The following is a 16,504-nucleotide window of genomic DNA, read 5'->3' as shown; positions in this document are numbered from 1 at the left end:
TGAGACTTGTGGTAACTGTAATTCAGGTTAGTGTATTAATTAGTAGGGGCCGGTTTGGCATTTTCGGGGTATGGGCCCGATAGCTTGTTTAGCTGACCTTACTAGAAAGTAGTATAGGGGTATTATTGAAAGTTTTGGGCTTTCAGATCCAAGTTCGAGTCTTGGCTTTCTAAATATTAAGGAGATGATTTGAACATCTGTGTTGAAGTTTTAAACTTTGGGCATGGCCTGGCTTTGCTACCTTAATAGAGAATCCCCGGATTTAAATATTAGTAAAGGCAAATTAATTAATATTGTATAAAAATACTTTTTACAGTGAATTCTATTTATAATAGAGAATCCTCGGATTTAAATATAAGATAGGATAATTAATTAATAAATATGTGAAATCTTTTTCACAGATAATTTCTTTATGAAATAGAGAATCTCCGGATTTAATATTAGTAAAGGCAAATTAATTAATATTGTATAAAAATACTTTTTACAGTGAATTCTATTTATAATAGAGAATCCTCGGATTTAAATATAAGATAGGATAATTAATTAATAAATATGTGAAATCTTTTTCACAGATAATTTCTTTATGAAATAGAGAATCCCCGGATTTAATATTAGTAAAGGCAAATTAATTAATATTGTATAAAAATACTTTTTACAGTGAATTCTATTTATAATAGAGAATCCCCGGATTTAAATATAAGATAGGATAATTAATTAATAAATATGTGAAATCTTTTTCACAGATGATTTCTTTATGAAATAGAGAATCCCCGGATTTAATATTAGTAAAGGCAAATTAATTAATATTGTATAAAAATACTTTTTACAGTGAATTCTATTTATAATAGAGAATCCTCGGATTTAAATATAAGATAGGATAATTAATTAATAAATATGTGAAATCTTTTTCACAGATAATTTCTTTATGAAATAGAGAATCCCCGGATTTAATATTAGTAAAGGCAAATTAATTAATATTGTATAAAAATACTTTTTACAGTGAATTCTATTTATAATAGAGAATCTCCGGATTTAAATATAAGATAGGATAATTAATTAATAAATATGTGAAATCTTTTTCACAGATAATTTCTTTATGAAATAGAGAATCCCCGGATTTAATATTAGTAAAGGCAAATTAATTAATATTGTATAAAAATACTTTTTACAGTGAATTCTATTTATAATAGAGAATCTCCGGATTTAAATATAAGATAGGATAATTAATTAATAAATATGTGAAATCTTTTTCACAGATAATTTCTTTATGAAATAGAGAATCCCCGGATTTAATATTAGTAAAGGCAAATTAATTAATATTGTATAAAAATACTTTTTACAGTGAATTCTATTTATAATAGAGAATCTCCGGATTTAAATATAAGATAGGATAATTAATTAATAAATATGTGAAATCTTTTTCACAGATAATTTCTTTATGAAATAGAGAATCCCCGGATTTAATATTAGTAAAGGCAAATTAATTAATATTGTATAAAAATACTTTTTACAGTGAATTCTATTTATAATAGAGAATCCCCGGATTTAAATATAAGATAGGATAATTAATTAATAAATATGTGAAATCTTTTTCACAGATAATTTCTTTATGAAATAGAGAATCCCCGGATTTAATATTAGTAAAGGCAAATTAATTAATATTGTATAAAAATACTTTTTACAGTGAATTCTATTTATAATAGAGAATCCTCGGATTTAAATATAAGATAGGATAATTAATTAATAAATATGTGAAATCTTTTTCACAGATAATTTCTTTATGAAATAGAGAATCCCCGGATTTAATATTAGTAAAGGCAAATTAATTAATATTGTATAAAAATACTTTTTACAGTGAATTCTATTTATAATAGAGAATCCCCGGATTTAAATATAAGATAGGATAATTAATTAATAAATATGTGAAATCTTTTTCACAGATAATTTCTTTATGAAATAGAGAATCCCCGGATTTAATATTAGTAAAGGCAAATTAATTAATATTGTATAAAAATACTTTTTACAGTGAATTCTATTTATAATAGAGAATCCCCGGATTTAAATATAAGATAGGATAATTAATTAATAAATATGTGAAATCTTTTTCACAGATAATTTCTTTATGAAATAGAGAATCCCCGGATTTAATATTAGTAAAGGCAAATTAATTAATATTGTATAAAAATACTTTTTACAGTGAATTCTATTTATAATAGAGAATCCTCGGATTTAAATATAAGATAGGATAATTAATTAATAAATATGTGAAATCTTTTTCACAGATAATTTCTTTATGAAATAGAGAATCCCCGGATTTAATATTAGTAAAGGCAAATTAATTAATATTGTATAAAAATACTTTTTACAGTGAATTCTATTTATAATAGAGAATCTCCGGATTTAAATATAAGATAGGATAATTAATTAATAAATATGTGAAATCTTTTTCACAGATAATTTCTTTATGAAATAGAGAATCCCCGGATTTAATATTAGTAAAGGCAAATTAATTAATATTGTATAAAAATACTTTTTACAGTGAATTCTATTTATAATAGAGAATCTCCGGATTTAAATATAAGATAGGATAATTAATTAATAAATATGTGAAATCTTTTTCACAGATAATTTCTTTATGAAATAGAGAATCCCCGGATTTAATATTAGTAAAGGCAAATTAATTAATATTGTATAAAAATACTTTTTACAGTGAATTCTATTTATAATAGAGAATCTCCGGATTTAAATATAAGATAGGATAATTAATTAATAAATATGTGAAATCTTTTTCACAGATAATTTCTTTATGAAATAGAGAATCCCCGGATTTAATATTAGTAAAGGCAAATTAATTAATATTGTATAAAAATACTTTTTACAGTGAATTCTATTTATAATAGAGAATCTCCGGATTTAAATATAAGATAGGATAATTAATTAATAAATATGTGAAATCTTTTTCACAGATAATTTCTTTATGAAATAGAGAATCCCCGGATTTAATATTAGTAAAGGCAAATTAATTAATATTGTATAAAAATACTTTTTACAGTGAATTCTATTTATAATAGAGAATCTCCGGATTTAAATATAAGATAGGATAATTAATTAATAAATATGTGAAATCTTTTTCACAGATAATTTCTTTATGAAATAGAGAATCCCCGGATTTAATATTAGTAAAGGCAAATTAATTAATATTGTATAAAAATACTTTTTACAGTGAATTCTATTTATAATAGAGAATCCTCGGATTTAAATATAAGATAGGATAATTAATTAATAAATATGTGAAATCTTTTTCACAGATATGTAGGGGTTGTGCCTTTGAAAGTACAAAGGGGTTCATATGCAAGATGTAATGGTGCTTTATTATAAGAAAACGGGTTTGTTGGATTTTATTGATTAATTTGTCTTTCAAAATACGATATGATTTTTAAAAAATCAGGCTGCAAAAAAGTGTTTTGTGGGAAAATATCCAATAAAAATTTGTAGAGAATGGCTGGAGAGTAGTAGGAATAAGAAAAGTATGTCTAAAAACCATGGAAAGATTGTAATATATGGGGGAATATGCCAGATTAATAATATGTCCAATAAGCACTGGAACGTGGGTATGCTCAAGATGAACTGGAGTTGTACACGTCCGAGAGGAAGCCGCGGGCAAGGGGGGGTTGAAGAAAGCCGTTAAAAAATAAAAATTACCAGGGGTGGATCGAGCATGCGTGATCTAAACATGAGGGTGTATGTACCAATATAGAGGGTGCGATGAAGGCGTCGTAAAAAGCTGGGAATGAGGGATGGTTCCGGGCCATCGAAATGAACCTGAAAGAGTAACCAGTGGTCTCGTAAAAGGCACTGTGGGAGGAGTTACAATACATGGACGTGAAAAGCGGGACTGCCATGCTTTACGCTGAAGGATAGAGGATTTCTCGGGCTGGACTAGATCATGGGATACCAGTTGGAACAGGATATTCGTGAGTAATTATGAATAACGAGTCACGTCCCCAGACGTACCGTGCATGGAACGACCCAGAATATGAGGTGGATAAGGAGTGTGCTATTAAACCAATATGTCTTAATAATCATTAATATAAAATACTGGCTTATATGCGTGGGGCAAATCGTTAATGTGGATTATACATACTAACATATCGTACTAATCATTATTATACAATACTGGCTTATATGCATGGGGCAAATCACTTATGTGGATTATACATAGCAAAGTAAGACTAATGTATAAGAGATACATTAATCTATGGGCCGGGATACACCCCCGGAGGGGGCATATGGTCGGGGATACACCCCCGGAGGGGGCATATGGTCGGGGATACACCCCCGGAGGGGGCATATGGTTGGGGATACACCCCCGGAGGGGGCATATGAGAAGCGGGAATATTTAGTTCCGTGTCTACTCTATCAAAGTAGTCCTTTCTCAGGCACGCTTCTATTGTGGTGGAACACCAAATAGTGCTGTAGGAGAAGAGCAGTTTAGTAAGCATATTGCTAGGGTTAGTGGGAGAAATTGTTTTCATAGGAGGTGTATGAGTTGGTCATATCGGAATCGGGGGTATGAGGCGCGGGTTCATAGGAATATAGTTGTGAGGAGAGTTGTTTTTACTAGTAAATTTGTTGTAAATAGTGGTGAGAAGTTTGTGCCTGGGTTGAAGAATATCATTGTTGATAGGGTGTTTATTAATAGGATGTTGGTATATTCTGCTAGGAATAGTAGTGCGAATGGGCTTGCTGAGAATTCTACGTTGAATCCTGAAACTAGTTCAGATTCTCCTTCTGTTAGGTCAAAGGGTGAGCGGTTGGTTTCTGCTAGTGTGGATGTGAATCATATTATAGCTAGTGGTCAGGAGGATAGGAATAATCATAGTTTTTCTTGCGTCTCTGTGAAAGAGAGGAGTGAGTATCCACCAGAGTGGGTGGCTATTGAGATGATAATTAGGCCGAGTGTTACTTCATAGGAAATAATTTGTGCTACAGCTCGTATAGAGCCTAGTAGTGGGTATTTTGAGTTTGAAGACCATCCGGATCATAGGATGATGTAGGTGAATATGCCCGATATGGCTATAATAAATATAAGGCCTAAGTTTATGTTAATTAATGGGGTTGGTATTGGTATAGGTATTCAGGTGATTAGGGCTAGTGTGAGTGCTAGGATGGGTGAAAGTATAAATAGGATGGGTGATGATATGGAGGGTTTGGTTGATTCTTTAATAATTAGTTTTAGTCCGTCTGCGATTGGTTGGAGGAGGCCTTCTGGGCCTACGATGTTTGGGCCTTTGCGGTGTTGTATGTATCCTATTAATTTTCGCTCTAAGAGGGTGAGGAATGCGACAGCAATTAGGATAGGGAGAATGTAGAGAAGGGTGTTTATGGTGTTAAGAAAGATTGAGTAAATTATTAAGAGGTTTATCTTAATTAACCTTATCTTGGTTTAAAAATGGGGAGGTAGTATTTGGTTTGTAGTTAAGAGCGTATCTTTAGTATTGGCTCCGCTTCGTCGGTCCTTTCGTACTGGGCGGAGTGGTTAAACATAGATAGAAACCGACCTGGATTGCTCCGGTCTGAACTCAGATCACGTAGGACTGTTAATCGTTGAACAAACGAACCTTTAATAGCGGCTACACCATTGGGATGTCCTGATCCAACATCGAGGTCGTAAACCTTCTTTTTGATATGGACTCTTGAAGAAGATGGCGCTGTTATCCCTGGAGTAACTTGGTTCAATTATCAGGTGTGCTGGGTCGTATGTGGCTTGTTGGCCTATGGGGTGATTGATGTCACTAATTTGGAAGTTCTTTTTTTTCCGAGGTCGCCCCAACCGAAAGTAATTATTATGTGGTTTAATAGTTTAGTTTAAGCTTCACAGGGTCTTCTGGTCTTGTGTGTTTATTCCAGCTTTTTTACTGGGAGATCAGTTTAATTGACTCACTATAAGAGACAGTTGAACCCTCATTTTGCCTTTCATACTAGTCCATAATTAGTGGACAAATGATTATGCTACCTTTGCACGGTTAGAGTACCGCGGCCGTTTAATTATTCACTGGGCAGGCGTTGCCTTTAATACTGTTAATAGGGCTAAAGGTTATGTTTTTGTTAAACAGTTGGGGTTTAGGTTGCCGAGTTCCTTTTATAGTGTTTAATCTTTCTTTTTAACGCTCCTGTGTTGGTGTCACAGTAATGGGGTAAGTGAGAATTAGTTAATGGTTTACCTATTGTGGTCTGTTAATGACTAGTGGGGGGTCCGTTTCTAGTGGATGGGTGCGTTATAGAGAGGGTATCTTATTATTAGTTTTAGCATAATGGTGTTCATAAGTATGAGCTCACCTTTAGTTATTTTGGAGTTTTCATTGGGTTGTTGAATTGGGTAAAAAATTCTTTAACGATATTTTTTTAGATGGCTGCTTAAAGGCCTACGGGTGAGGATGAATAGATTTCTCTCAAATTCAGGTTGTATCCTGTTTCAATAGAGCTGTACCCCTATTGAGTTTCTTTAGAGGACTAGTATTTGGTTTATAGGTCTAAAGTAAGACTAAAATCTTTTTGTTAGGTAGCCAGCTATCTCCGGGTTCGATGGGCTTTTCACTTCTACTTTTAAGTTGTCCCACCCTTTTGCTACAGGGATGGGTTGGCTCTAGTTGGGCTACTTTAAAGTAGCTCACCTGGTTTCGGGGTGGGTAGGCTTCAGTTCTTCTTGTCTACCTTTAACTTGCTAAACCATGATACAAAAGGTACAAGGTTTTGTCTTTGCTGTTTATTGCTTGTTTTATTTTCCTTGCGGTACTTATATTGGTTTACTGTTCGATCGCATCTACTGAGTGGGTCAAATGTTTTGTTTGATATATTATAGGATATTTGTGTAAGAGAGTTGTGTGGCTCAAAAAGATTATATTGATAATGTCGTTCGAGTGTAGGTCGAATGCTTTTTATAAGCTACTTTTTGTTTCTAAGCGCACTTTCCAGTACGCTTACCGTGTTACGACTTGCCCTGCTTGAGTAAAGTGTAAGGTTTAATGTAGGAAAGAAGTATTGTTGGCAGGGATGACGGGCGGTGTGTACGCACCTCATTGCGTTAATTTCTGTTTAGTGTTCTATTCTTAGCATACTGCTAAATCCTCCTTCAGTTTTTAGTTTCATGGTTTATCCGTGATTTTCTGTTTTAGAAAATGTAGCCCATCTTTACATACTCATTAGTTACACCTCGACCTGTCGTGTTAGATATGGTCTATTGTGCTCACTTTGTTTCTTTTGCAAGGTGAACTGGCGACGGCGGTATATAGACTGTAGGGCTAGAGTGTGTTGGGTTGATCGTGGGGTATCGGCTTATTGGACAGGCTCCTCTAGGTTGATATGGGGTACCGTCAAGTCTTTTAAATTTTAAGTTTGTACTCGTAGTTATTTGGCGAACAAATTGTTGTTTAATTGTCGTGTTATGGCCGGGCATAGTAAGGTATCTAATCTTAGTTTGTGTCGTGGCTTTCATGAGTTGGTGAGGTTTGAGTTATTAAGGGTCTGGTTCATATGGCCTGTGGCTTTTTACGGCTGGGGGGGTTTCTTTCTTAATAGTGTTACTGTCATTTAGTCATACTTTACGCCGGTGTAATTATCTTGGGTCTATCGTATAACCGCGGTCGCTGGCACGAGATTAACCGACCCTAAAACTCTTTTTCTAGGTCAAGCTTAGGCTTATGGCTTAATATTAATTACTGCTGCGGGTATGCCCGTGTGGGTGTGGCTTATTGCTGGGTGTTTTAGGCGGTTGCCTGATACCTTTCGTACTAGATGTTAGTGGGTTGATTCACTGTTGTGGGGAGGCTTGCATGTATAATTAAAGGGTGAAGGTAATTAGAGGTTCAAAACCAAGACCTTGTGTTAATCAGGTAAAACCCATCTTAGCATTTTCAGTGCTATGCTTTAGTAATAAGCTATGATAACATATAAAGAATCTCCGGATTTAAATATAAGATAGGATAATTAATTAATAAATATGTGAAATCTTTTTCACAGATAATTTCTTTATGAAATAGAGAATCCCCGGATTTAATATTAGTAAAGGCAAATTAATTAATATTGTATAAAAATACTTTTTACAGTGAATTCTATTTATAATAGAGAATCTCCGGATTTAAATATAAGATAGGATAATTAATTAATAAATATGTGAAATCTTTTTCACAGATAATTTCTTTATGAAATAGAGAATCCCCGGATTTAAATATAAGATAGGATAATTAATTAATAAATATGTGAAATCTTTTTCACAGATAATTTCTTTATGAAATAGAGAATCCCCGGATTTAATATTAGTAAAGGCAAATTAATTAATATTGTATAAAAATACTTTTTACAGTGAATTCTATTTATAATAGAGAATCCCCGGATTTAAATATAAGATAGGATAATTAATTAATAAATATGTGAAATCTTTTTCACAGATAATTTCTTTATGAAATAGAGAATCCCCGGATTTAATATTAGTAAAGGCAAATTAATTAATATTGTATAAAAATACTTTTTACAGTGAATTCTATTTATAATAGAGAATCCTCGGATTTAAATATAAGATAGGATAATTAATTAATAAATATGTGAAATCTTTTTCACAGATAATTTCTTTATGAAATAGAGAATCCCCGGATTTAATATTAGTAAAGGCAAATTAATTAATATTGTATAAAAATACTTTTTACAGTGAATTCTATTTATAATAGAGAATCTCCGGATTTAAATATAAGATAGGATAATTAATTAATAAATATGTGAAATCTTTTTCACAGATAATTTCTTTATGAAATAGAGAATCCCCGGATTTAATATTAGTAAAGGCAAATTAATTAATATTGTATAAAAATACTTTTTACAGTGAATTCTATTTATAATAGAGAATCTCCGGATTTAAATATAAGATAGGATAATTAATTAATAAATATGTGAAATCTTTTTCACAGATAATTTCTTTATGAAATAGAGAATCTCCGGATTTAATATTAGTAAAGGCAAATTAATTAATATTGTATAAAAATACTTTTTACAGTGAATTCTATTTATAATAGAGAATCCTCGGATTTAAATATAAGATAGGATAATTAATTAATAAATATGTGAAATCTTTTTCACAGATAATTTCTTTATGAAATAGAGAATCCCTGGATTTAATATTAGTAAAGGCAAATTAATTAATATTGTATAAAAATACTTTTTACAGTGAATTCTATTTATAATAGAGAATCCCCGGATTTAAATATAAGATAGGATAATTAATTAATAAATATGTGAAATCTTTTTCACAGATAATTTCTTTATGAAATAGAGAATCCCCGGATTTAATATTAGTAAAGGCAAATTAATTAATATTGTATAAAAATACTTTTTACAGTGAATTCTATTTATAATAGAGAATCCCCGGATTTAAATATAAGATAGGATAATTAATTAATAAATATGTGAAATCTTTTTCACAGATGATTTCTTTATGAAATAGAGAATCCCCGGATTTAATATTAGTAAAGGCAAATTAATTAATATTGTATAAAAATACTTTTTACAGTGAATTCTATTTATAATAGAGAATCTCCGGATTTAAATATAAGATAGGATAATTAATTAATAAATATGTGAAATCTTTTTCACAGATAATTTCTTTATGAAATAGAGAATCCCCGGATTTAATATTAGTAAAGGCAAATTAATTAATATTGTATAAAAATACTTTTTACAGTGAATTCTATTTATAATAGAGAATCTCCGGATTTAAATATAAGATAGGATAATTAATTAATAAATATGTGAAATCTTTTTCACAGATAATTTCTTTATGAAATAGAGAATCCCCGGATTTAATATTAGTAAAGGCAAATTAATTAATATTGTATAAAAATACTTTTTACAGTGAATTCTATTTATAATAGAGAATCTCCGGATTTAAATATAAGATAGGATAATTAATTAATAAATATGTGAAATCTTTTTCACAGATAATTTCTTTATGAAATAGAGAATCCCCGGATTTAATATTAGTAAAGGCAAATTAATTAATATTGTATAAAAATACTTTTTACAGTGAATTCTATTTATAATAGAGAATCTCCGGATTTAAATATAAGATAGGATAATTAATTAATAAATATGTGAAATCTTTTTCACAGATAATTTCTTTATGAAATAGAGAATCCCCGGATTTAATATTAGTAAAGGCAAATTAATTAATATTGTATAAAAATACTTTTTACAGTGAATTCTATTTATAATAGAGAATCCCCGGATTTAAATATAAGATAGGATAATTAATTAATAAATATGTGAAATCTTTTTCACAGATATGTAGGGGTTGTGCCTTTGAAAGTACAAAGGGGTTCATATGCAAGATGTAATGGTGCTTTATTATAAGAAAACGGGTTTGTTGGATTTTATTGATTAATTTGTCTTTCAAAATACGATATGATTTTTAAAAAATCAGGCTGCAAAAAAGTGTTTTGTGGGAAAATATCCAATAAAAATTTGTAGAGAATGGCTGGAGAGTAGTAGGAATAAGAAAAGTATGTCTAAAAACCATGGAAAGATTGTAATATATGGGGGAATATGCCAGATTAATAATATGTCCAATAAGCACTGGAACGTGGGTATGCTCAAGATGAACTGGAGTTGTACACGTCCGAGAGGAAGCCGCGGGCAAGGGGGGGTTGAAGAAAGCCGTTAAAAAATAAAAATTACCAGGGGTGGATCGAGCATGCGTGATCTAAACATGAGGGTGTATGTACCAATATAGAGGGTGCGATGAAGGCGTCGTAAAAAGCTGGGAATGAGGGATGGTTCCGGGCCATCGAAATGAACCTGAAAGAGTAACCAGTGGTCTCGTAAAAGGCACTGTGGGAGGAGTTACAATACATGGACGTGAAAAGCGGGACTGCCATGCTTTACGCTGAAGGATAGAGGATTTCTCGGGCTGGACTAGATCATGGGATACCAGTTGGAACAGGATATTCGTGAGTAATTATGAATAACGAGTCACGTCCCCAGACGTACCGTGCATGGAACGACCCAGAATATGAGGTGGATAAGGAGTGTGCTATTAAACCAATATGTCTTAATAATCATTAATATAAAATACTGGCTTATATGCGTGGGGCAAATCGTTAATGTGGATTATACATACTAACATATCGTACTAATCATTATTATACAATACTGGCTTATATGCATGGGGCAAATCACTTATGTGGATTATACATAGCAAAGTAAGACTAATGTATAAGAGATACATTAATCTATGGGCCGGGATACACCCCCGGAGGGGGCATATGGTCGGGGATACACCCCCGGAGGGGGCATATGGTCGGGGATACACCCCCGGAGGGGGCATATGGTCGGGGATACACCCCCGGAGGGGGCATATGGTCGGGGATACACCCCCGGAGGGGGCATATGGTCGGGGATACACCCCCGGAGGGGGCATATGGTCGGGGATACACCCCCGGAGGGGGCATATGGTTGGGGATACACCCCCGGAGGGGGCATATGGTCGGGGATACACCCCCGGAGGGGGCATATGGTTGGGGATACACCCCCGGAGGGGGCAATCAAAGAGTAGTTTAAGATAAAATGTTAGCTTTGGGGGCTAGAGATGGAAGTCCCTCTTTGATGCTCTGGGGGAAGGGCCCGTCTTTGGTTTACAAGAACAATGCTTTGTGAGTTAAGCTACCAGGGCATGTGGGTGGTATAGAGAGTTTATTTTCTAGTCAACCTAGAATGGGGTTTATAATGAAGAATAGGAAGTAGAGTAGAGAGGTTATTTGGCTAATTAGTATAAATGGGGGTTCTACTGGTTTAGTGGCTGCTCATGTAATTGTAATGAAGGTAGTAATTAGGGTTCAGAATAGGAGTTGTCCAAATGGGCGAAAGGTCATTGATCGAATGTAAGAGGTGTGGGTAAATGGTATTGAGATTAGGATGGAGACTGATAAGATTAGTGCTAAAGTCCCGCCTAGCTTATTTGGGACTGATCGTAGAATTCCGTATGCAAATAGAAAGTATCATTCTGGTTTAATATGTTGGGGTGTAACTATTGGATTGGCTTTTGAGAAGTTATCTGGGTCGTTAAAGATGTTGGGGGCGAGGGAAATAGTGATGAGTATGAGGGAGATAAGGATAGATAATATTAGGGTGTCTTTGTATGAGTGGTAGGGGTGAAATGGGATTTTGTCTGTGTCTGAGTTGGTTCCGAGTGGGTTGCCTGAGCCTTCGTCGTGAAGAAGAATAATGTGGATGGAGGATAAAGATATAATGATGAATGGGAGGATAAAGTGAAGTGCGAAGAATCGTGTTAGTGTAGGGTCATTGATTGAGAATCCTCCTCATAGTCAAGTTGTTAGAGAGGTGCCAATATAAGGTACGGCTGTCAGGAGATTGGTAATTACTGTTGCTGCTCAGAAGGATATTTGTCCTCAGGGAAGAACGTATCCGAAGAAAGCAGTTGCTATTAGAGTAATAAGTAGGCTAACACCTGATAGTCATACTGATTTGTTTAGGTAGGAACTGTAGTAGAGGCCGCGGCCGATGTGGATGTAGATACAGATAAAGAATATAGAAGCTCCGATGGCATGGAGGTTTTGTAAGATTCATCCGTGGGGGGTGTCTCGTATAATGTGAATGACAGATGAGAAGGCTAGGTTGATGTTAGCTGTGTAATGGATTGCTAGGAGGAAACCCGTTAAAGTTTGTAAAATTAAGCAGGCTAATAGTATTGAGCCAAAATTTCATCAAGTAGAGATATTTATTCCTACTGGGAGAAGATTAAATAGTAGAAGTGTGTGTTGGTTGAGCATGATTTTTGTAGTTGATTACAACAGTGGTTTTTCGTACCGCAGGTCTCTAATAGAGCAAAAATTATGGTTTTAATAAATTATTTGGTGTATATGTCAATAATATTTGTAGTTTTTAGTGTGTCTGTGTTAGGTTATATTTTTGTTCCTTATCAAGGGGTGATTATTCTTATAGGGGTCTCATTTTTTTGTTGTCTTTTTATGGTTGTTTTTGGTCGTACTTTTATGGCTTTTGTAGTTTATATTATTTATTTAGGGGGTCTGGTTGTGATTTTTAGTTATTGTGTGAGTGTAGAGAAGGATAAGGTGGATATGCTACAGGGGTGGTCGGCTAAGTTTTTTGCTATTTTTGTTTTGGTCTTAGCTATTTTGGGTTTTTGGTGAGTTGGTGTTTGGGTCTTAGATGCGTTAATAGTTAATACGGTTTGAGAGGAGATGTTGTGTTTAGAGGTAAATGGTGCTTGTGTTTTTTATTTTAAGGGTGGTGTGGGTTTGGTGGTTTGTTCTTGGGGTTTGTTTGTGGTGTTGTTTTCTATTTTGGTAGTAATTGGTTGATCTTGTAAGGGGGGTCTGCGTTCTTTTAGAGAAGAAGGATAGAGGAAATTATGGTGAAGGTAAAGATTGGGAGGAAGTTTTTGATTATATTTTTTTGTTGTGTTGAGAGGTGGATGGTCGGGGTGATTGAGTTTGATAGGCCTTTAGGTCCTAGTATTTCGAGCGTTCATAGATCAATAAGCTCATTGGATTTTTGTTGGCTAAGTTTTATACTTTGTATGGTTAGTATTCGGTGGGGGATATTGAAGAAAGCTAGCTGGTTGAAGAAGTGGTTGGATGTAATTGTTTTTTTTGGTTTAGAATGGAGGGTGGTGTTGAGTATGTCTATTGATAGAGAGGCTCCTGTAAGTGTAGCAATTAGTGCTGTGAGTTTAATTATGGTTGGTATAGTAATTAGTGTTGTGGTTTGTAGAGTTAGGGTTTTTGCTAGAGTACCTATTAAGGTTGAAGCAGCGGTTAGACGTAGAAGGGGGGTGATGATGTTTGTTGTTTCTTTGTTAGTGGTGTGGTTTGTTCGTGGGAATTTGGAGAGTAAATATAAAATAAGTTGTGTACTGTAGACGGCAGAAATAATGGTGGCGATGAAGATCATTGTTATGGCTCATGAGTTGGTATAAGAATTTATTATTGTTTCAATGATGGTGTCTTTTGAGTAAAAGCCGGTTAGAAAGGGTATGCCTATAAGGGAGAAGCTAGCGATTGTAATAAATGATGAGGTTATAGGGGTTGTTTTTGTTAGGCCTCCTATCATTCGGATATCTTGTTCGTTATTCAGGTTATGAGTAAATGATCCTGAGCATAGGAATAATAAGGCTTTAAAAAAAGAGTGAGTAGCTATGTGGAGAAAAGCTAGTGTTGGTTGATTGAGGCCGATTATGGTTATTATTAAGCCTAGTTGGCTTGTGGTTGATAGTGCGATAATCTTTTTAATGTCGTAGTGGGTTGTTGCTGCGGTTGCAGCAAATATAGTTGTTATAGATCCTACTAGAAGGCAGATTGTAGTTATGGTTTTGTTGTTGCAATATGTTGGGTAAAGTCGGATGAGTAAAAAAACTCCTGCTACGACTATAGTGCTGGAGTGTAGTAGGGCTGATACAGGGGTTGGGCCTTCTATAGCGGAAGGAAGTCAGGGGTGTAGGCCAAATTGTGCGGATTTTCCCATGGCTGCAGCTAATAGGCCTATTGTTGGAATGGTGTATATTATTTCGTGTTGAAAGATAAGTTCTTGTAAGTTAATAGATGATGAAGTTATTAGTCATAGGGTTGTTAAAATAAGGCCAATGTCTCCGATGCGATTGTAGGCAATAGCTTGGAGTGCGGCTGTGTTGGCGTCTGGGCGACCAGATCATCATCCAATTAGGAGAAAAGATATAATTCCTACGCCTTCTCACCCGATGAAAAGTTGGTATAGATTATTTGCTGAAATAATAGTTAATATAGTAATTAAAAAGATTAGTAGGTACTTGGTAAATTTATTGTTGAGGGGGTCTGATGATATATACCAAATAGAAAATTCTGTGATAGATCATGTAATGAATAGGGCGATGGGAAAGAATATAAGTGATAGGGTGTCTAATGTAACAGAGATGTTAATGTTTTCTGTCATTACATTAATTAGTGGTGGGAATGATATTGTAAGTTCTTTATTGTTAAGGAGGGGGTTAATAGGGACTAAGTTTAGAAAAAATAATAATATAAGGTTTTTCTTTATATTTTGTATTGTTTGTGGTTGTATGATTAGTGCAATTAGGGATAAGAAAGTAGTAAGTATAATTGTTGGGGAGATAAGGTCCATTATTCTACCACTTGGATTTGCACCAAGGGTTTTGGTGCCTAAGACCAGTGGAATACTACTATCCTTTGGTAGAGGGGGCTGGAGTTTAGTTCCAGGTAAAAGAGTTAGCAGATCTTATGACACCCTCGTGGTGTGTGAGGAGAGACTCCTATTATCATGGTCACAGCATGACATTTTATTTAAATTACGCGCACCTAAATATAAGTTCAGGTTTTATAGAGACTAATATTAGTGGTAGTGTGTGGAGGGTTATGAGGAGGTGTTCTCGTGAGTGTGTTTGTGCGATTTTAGAATTAGTAAGGGGTGTGCCTATTTGTGTAGATAAAAATATGTGAAGGGAATATAGTGCTGTAATTAGTATGGATATTCCAAATATAGTTATTGTAATGGGGCATCAATAGAACAGGGAGGATGCAATAAGCAGTTCTCCTGTAAAATTTAGACTGGGTGGGGTTGCAATATTTATTAGGTTAATTAAAAGTCATCATATTGTGATTATTGGTAGGAGGTTATGAAACCCTCGTGTAAGGTTTATAATTCGGGTTTTAGTTCGTTCATAGGTGATGTTTGCTAAGCAAAATAGTGCTGAGGAAGTAAAACCGTGGGCAATTATGAGGGCTATAGCTCCGGCTAGGCTTCATTGTGTTTGAATAGCGATTGCTGCAATTACTAGGCCTATGTGGCTAATTGATGAATATGCGATTAAGGATTTAAGGTCTGTTTGTTGTAGACAGGTCAGGTTTGCTAGGGTGGCCCCTCACAGAGCTAGCACGATAAATGGTAAAAATATATCAGTTTTTATTACGGGAAGGATTTGTGTTAAGCGTATAATTCCATATCCTCCAAGTTTTAGCAAAATTGCGGCTAGTACTATGGAGCCCACAATGGGGGCTTCAACATGTGCTTTTGGTAATCATAGGTGTAATCCGTAGATTGGTATTTTCGCTAAAAAGGCAGCTAAGCAGGCTATTCATAATAGCTCGCTTAGCTGCCATGGGGTTTGTGCTGTTTGGATAAACAGTGTTGGGGTGTTGGAGGAGTTGTTGAGGAAAATGATTGCTATAAGAAGTGGTATTGAGGTTGTTAAGGTATAAAGTATAAAGTAGGTTCCTGCAGTGAGTCGTTCTGCTTGTTGTCCTCATCGGGTAATAATAATAAGGGTTGGAATGAGAGTGGCTTCAAATATAATGTATATTAGTGTGAGGTTGTAGGCTGTAAATGTTGCTGCAATAAATACTTGAAGAAGTACGATTGTTATTAGGTATGTTCGTTGTCGTTGAGTTGGCTCTTTGGTTATTGCATGTTGGCCTGCTATTACTGTAAT

The 16,504-nt window shown here is 34.1% G+C and overlaps 1 pseudogene; it reads right to left on the bottom strand.

Annotated features, from left to right (window-relative positions):
• Nucleotides 1-4,445: 4,445 nt before the first annotated feature.
• LOC139156131 (NADH-ubiquinone oxidoreductase chain 5-like) lies at nt 4,446-15,180 on the bottom strand (annotated as a pseudogene).
• Between the last annotated feature and the right edge of the window lie 1,324 nt (nt 15,181-16,504).

Source organism: Erythrolamprus reginae, unplaced genomic scaffold, assembly GCF_031021105.1.
Source record: "Erythrolamprus reginae isolate rEryReg1 unplaced genomic scaffold, rEryReg1.hap1 scaffold_320, whole genome shotgun sequence".
Classification (NCBI taxonomy): domain Eukaryota; kingdom Metazoa; phylum Chordata; class Lepidosauria; order Squamata; family Dipsadidae; genus Erythrolamprus; species Erythrolamprus reginae.
Note: the sequence above shows the minus strand (reverse complement) of the source record. Positions and strands in the feature narration are given on the sequence as shown.